Genomic DNA, 5,444 nt, shown 5'->3' with positions numbered 1-5,444 from the left:
TGGGGAAATAGTTTTACTTTGTGTAATGACCCATCCACTCCCAGTCTCTATTCAAGCCTAAGTTAATTGTATCCAGTTTGCAAATTAATTCCAATTCAGCAGTCTCTCGTTGGAGTCGGTTTTCAAAGTTTTTTTGTTGAAGGATACTCACTTTGAGATCAGAAATCGAGTGACCAGAGAGATTGAAGTGTTCTCCGGCTGGTTTATGAATGTTATAATTCTTGACATCTGATTTGTGCCCATTTATTCTTTTACATAGAGACTGTCCAGTTTGGCCAATGTACATGGCAGAGGGCATTGCTGGCACATGATGGCATATATCACGTTGGTAGATGTGCAGATGAATGAGCCTCTGATAGTGTGGCTGATGTTATTAGGCCCTGTGATGGTGTCCCCTGAATAGATATGTGGACACAGTTGGCAACAGGCTTTGTTGCAAGGATAGGTTCCTGGGTTAGTGTTTTTGTTGTGTGGTTGCTGGTATTTGCTTCAGGTTGGGGGGCTATCTGTTAGCAAGGACTGGCCTGTCTCCCAAGATCTGTGAGAGTGATGGGTCGTCCTTCAGGATAGGTTGTAGATCCTTGATGATGCGTTGGAGAGTAATTTGGGTCGTATTATTGGTTAAAAAAAGAGAAGGATTACATCAGTCGGGACATCAGACCCAATTATCTCTGTGCACCAGACCAAGAAGAAACATAGAAATTGACAGGGAGACCATTGTGTTTTAATTCACTTCCCCTTTTAAAAATGAGCATTGGTGCTAATGAAAGGTGTCCCTCATCACTGCAGCCCTCTGTTTCCCCCGGAACAACAATACCACAGACAGCAGCCCTTGAGCTGGTTCTTTCAATTTTATTATTTTTCATTGTGGGCTCTCAGGCTGATTCACAGACTTACAGAATCAGACATCTTGAATGATACCCCTGGAAATTAGGGGCTCCAGATTTACACCAGTGTCATTTAGGGGTGGTTTGCATGCAGAGTTGCACCACTTTAACTCAAGGTTTGACTGTAAAGAGATTGTTAAATCAGTGCAAAAGGCTGGGTAGACACTCTTATTTCACTTGAAATCATGTTTATTTTGGCTTAGCTGAAACTGATTAGGAACAGGGTTAAACTAAACCAAAATAAGCCACTCAACCCAAAGGTCAAGTCTACGTTAGAAACTACTGCCAACAGAGCAATCTCAGGTACGGGAGTGATTTTTTATGCAACATTTCTGTACTGGCAAAAGCTCTAGTGTAGACAGTTAGACTGGCTTTGACCAGTAGAGCATATTTCATTCCCTGAACTGGTATAAACTCTACTGTCAAAGGCACTTTTGCTTAATTGCTTGCATAAGCTGCATCTACGTTAGGAAGTATTGTCGGCATAGTTATACAGGCTCATCTTTTCAATGTAGACCAAGCCTAAGTGTGTCCACACAGGAGCTTTGAACCAGTTTAATAAACTGGTGCAAGATTGTATGTAGAGAAGCCCTGAGAGTAGAATCTGGCCCTTTGTTTTCTTGAGACGTGTGTTTTATTTAGTGTCACTCTTTGGCAGCACGTAGCATCTCAGAGCCTTGTTAAGAAGCTGGATTTGGACCTGGTTATTAAACCAGGTGGGCTAGGAAATCAATGTGAAGGCCAATTTCTTCTTCTTCAGGCTCAATATCTGCTCTCCGGTTTGCACATGGCTGTGATGGCTGCTGTACGTTCCACTGGTACATGCAGAACATTCCTCGCCATCTAGACACTGATTATTTGCTTTTTACTCATTTTAACACATCCACCTTCTCGCCATTATTTTGTCAACATGTAGGATCCTGCACTTGCTCAGATAATTGCTGTGGGAGCATCTGTTTCTTACTTGGCATTGTTTCCCCCATGTTAGGCTCCTTAGCACAATACACCAAGGAGCTTAAAGCAGTCATAAAACTAGCTGGGAAATGATGCGTCGCTTTTGACACGGCATTTCCACTGTGCCCATGTTACCCACTCCAGCAAGTCACTCTCCCCCGGAGGCCCAGAAATGCCCGTTTTAATTTGGTTCTTTCAAATTCCTGCTGCAGTTTCTGGGTTGTGAAAAGGGTTGCAGCCACATCAGCAGCTTGAACATCGTGCTGAGCCAAACGAGGGCAGCTTTCTGCAGAGTTCTCCTTCCGCTAGTCACCTATCATCCCAAGCTTGGAGAGGTCCTGCTTTGAGAACCAAACGAAGATCATAAAGGGGTCTGGTGCTCTCAAATGTGGTGGCTGAGCTCTGGTGGTGATGTCTACCAACCCCATTTAAACCCAAGCACTCTACTCTGCTGGGCTCTTATCATTTGATACTGCTGCCCATCACCATAGTACTAAGCACCAGCCACATAAAATCAACAGCAAAATGCCTAGTGGACTGGCCTGGTCCTCTGGTTTCCAAACCTGGGAGCTTTTTTGTGTTCATTATTTGTGAGCAGCAACCAAGGAAGGGGGTAATGTCTCCCAATTCCTTTATTCCCACCCCATCATCCCAGATCAATCTATTTCTTTTCATTTTTGAGGAAAAAAAGTCAATATTTTCCCCAGGCAGCAAATGCTCTTTGTGAAGAATGTCATTTTATCAAAACCCAAATTCCCTTCAAGAAAGAGTTTTGATGGAAAATTGGCAACCAGTTCTAGTGATTTAACAAAAGGGGTTCATTTGTTGGGAAGGACACGGATGGGACCGAACCCAGATTTTGTCCTCACCCCAAATTACTAAGCCGTTATGATTTGTTCTATAAAATAAAAATAAAATCAGCTCTCGTTACAGAAAATTCTTTACCCTCTAGACGTGTTTAGAACGTATCTGAACAATTTCTAACCCTTGCGTTACTCAACCCCTATTCACTTCCACTTTTCAGTGGTTTGAGCATTGGCCTGCTAAACCCAGGGTTGTGAGTTCAATCCTTGAGGGGGCCATTTAGGGATGTGTGGCAAAAATTGGGGATTGGTCCTGCTTTGAGCAGGGGGTTGGACTAGATGACCTCCTGAGGTCCCGTCCAACCTTGATATTCTATTATTCTATGATTCATGATACTTCTTGGGCTCAATATGCTGGTAAATGGGTAAAATGCTCTGGCCTGTTATGCAAGAAGTCAAACTCGCTGATATAACAGTCACGTCTTGCCTTCCACTCTATGAATTAATCTAGGACTACTCACTCATCTGTTTTGTCTATTGTTATACTGTATGATCATCAAGGCAGGGATTATGTTTTACAGTACGCTTACACTGTGCCTAGCTCAGCTGGGCCTTGATTTCAGTACATGGCTCAAGAATATTCCAGCAAAGAGGCTGCCTGCATACTTATTCCCAAATGACTCCAGATGAAATTCATAGAATCATAGAATATCAGGGTTGGAAGGGACCTCAGGAGATCGTCTAGTCCAACCCCCTGCTCAAAGCAGGACCAATCTCCAATTTTTGGCCCAGATCCTTAAATCGTCCCCTCATGGATTGAACTCACAACCCTGGGTTTAGCAGGCCAATGCTCAAACCACTGAGCTATCCAAGAGAGAAAGTCTAGTTCAACTTCAGATAAGCCTTCTCTGTCATCAGAGAGAGGAGCTAAAACCCACACCTTTGATTTTCTTTAGCCGAACAAACTCTTGGCGTGTGAGGAGATTTTAATTAGATTTTTCTTCACCGTCATTGCCGATCCTATGGCAACCTAGATGGAAATGAAAAGATCAGACAAAGACACAGTATCCTCCTCCGAGAGAAATCTGTAACCCCAGCTTCACCCTTTTGGGGTGCCATGCAGAGTGGTGTATGGACAGAGCTGGGCAGAGGGGTTTAAATGCAATGACTTGTTCATGTTGTCTTGCATTGGGAAAGGGTATGTGGATGAAAGGGACAAATAATTGGAAAAAAAATAAATAAAGACCGTTACAGCAACAGGATGGTTAACTGAATCCTTCCTAAGGTCATTTCACTGGGGCCTCGGCTTGTGAGCAGAGGATGGGACACATTTGCACCCATAGGCAGAGGTTGAGTGTAAGTTTTGAGGACTGCAGCAGGTTGCCACATATTGATTCCACTCCTAGCAGCAGCAGCAGCCCGTGTCAAAGGCTCCTAGACGCTGCAAAGCTCTGAAATGTAAACTGCTCTGCAAACACAACACAACACATGTGCAGGTGCAGAGGAGGCTGATCCTCTAGGCTTGATTGTTCCTTGCAACTCATAGAGCAGAGCAGAGGTGCTAAAAGCCCGGGTGATGTTCTCCCGGGAGGGAGCCAGAGAACATGAATCCTGCCTGCCCATAGGCTTTTTTGTGGGTGACTGTACATGGGTGGGGTCTGCATACTGGCCCTGATTCACAAAGTCCTTAAGCATTTGCTTTAGATTAAGCACATTCTTAAAGGCTTTGATGACTCAAGGCCTCTGCAACCAAAGCAGTACAGACACAAAGAAGCTTCTTCCCAAACTGTCCCCTTTCCCAGGGCTGATTTCTATTCAGCTGCTTCAGTGATTTAACTCAAACAAGCAAAGTCTAGAGACAGGATTTTACTTACATAAGCCTGAGCCTCTAGTCATCTCATAAGCCAGCTGCTCCCACAGTTTGTGAGTCTTATGTGTCTCTCATATGTGAATGACTGTCAGCTATTTGTCTTGCTGATTTGGAGCTAATGAGACTCACCTGGTCTGACTGAGTCAGCGGGTAACTCTGCATCTCCCCAACAAGTTCCTAAAGCCCTGTCACAATGGCCTTAATGAGCTGCCAGTGCCTTTTATGCTTCAGGTTTCAGAGTAGCAGGCCTGTTAGTCTGTATCTGCAAAAAGAAAAGGAGTACTTGTGGCACCTTAGAGGCTAACGGATTTAAGTGAGCTGTAGCTCACGAAAGCTTATGCTCAGATAAATTTGTTAGTCTCTAAGGTGCCACAAATACTCCTGTTCTTATGCTTCAGCCATCCTAGGTGCAAAATTAAAGCAGGGACATCAGGGCAAACGGTTGCATCCTTGAAACAGGAAATTAATATTCAGCTATCCTCAATCCAAGCTACAATCTTGGGCTTCTAGTTTTGCACAGGGACCTGAGTACAGGTGTGCTATGTTCTTAAAATTTGGCGTTTGCTGTCCTGCGGCAGAAGAGTGTGGCATCTGAGAAAGTACAATACAATTCTCATTCTGTACCTTTCAACGTAGGAATACTATGAAAATTCAAAGTCACAAAGCTGGAAGCAGGTTCAATAGGCAACAGTATTGAGATGGGAAAGCAGGACAAAATTCACAAAAAAAGGGATCTAAGATGTAGAATGGGGGAGAGAAACAGTCTAAGGAGACAATGGTCTTTGATATCATTCTATTGTATGAAATACAATACCCCCAGAGTGTACACCAATTAAGGTATAATTCCAGCATGAAGCTCTAGTTACTCCAGCTTTTCTTTTATTATTTATGCTGTCATTAGGATCCTTTGATGGAATTACAGCCTGATTA

The 5,444-nt window shown here is 43.6% G+C and overlaps 1 long non-coding RNA gene across 1 annotated transcript; it reads right to left on the bottom strand.

Annotated features, from left to right (window-relative positions):
• Positions 1–1,199: 1,199 nt before the first annotated feature.
• Positions 1,200–4,572, bottom strand: LOC122462753. The gene is made up of 3 exons (XR_006285501.1): positions 4,519–4,572; positions 3,585–3,674; positions 1,200–2,179 (listed from the first exon to the last, which is right to left on the bottom strand). It is a non-coding gene; the product is annotated as an uncharacterized LOC122462753 (long non-coding RNA).
• Between the last annotated feature and the right edge of the window lie 872 nt (positions 4,573–5,444).

The sequence above is a fragment of the Chelonia mydas genome, chromosome 13, assembly GCF_015237465.2.
Source record: "Chelonia mydas isolate rCheMyd1 chromosome 13, rCheMyd1.pri.v2, whole genome shotgun sequence".
Classification (NCBI taxonomy): domain Eukaryota; kingdom Metazoa; phylum Chordata; order Testudines; family Cheloniidae; genus Chelonia; species Chelonia mydas.
Note: the sequence above shows the minus strand (reverse complement) of the source record. Positions and strands in the feature narration are given on the sequence as shown.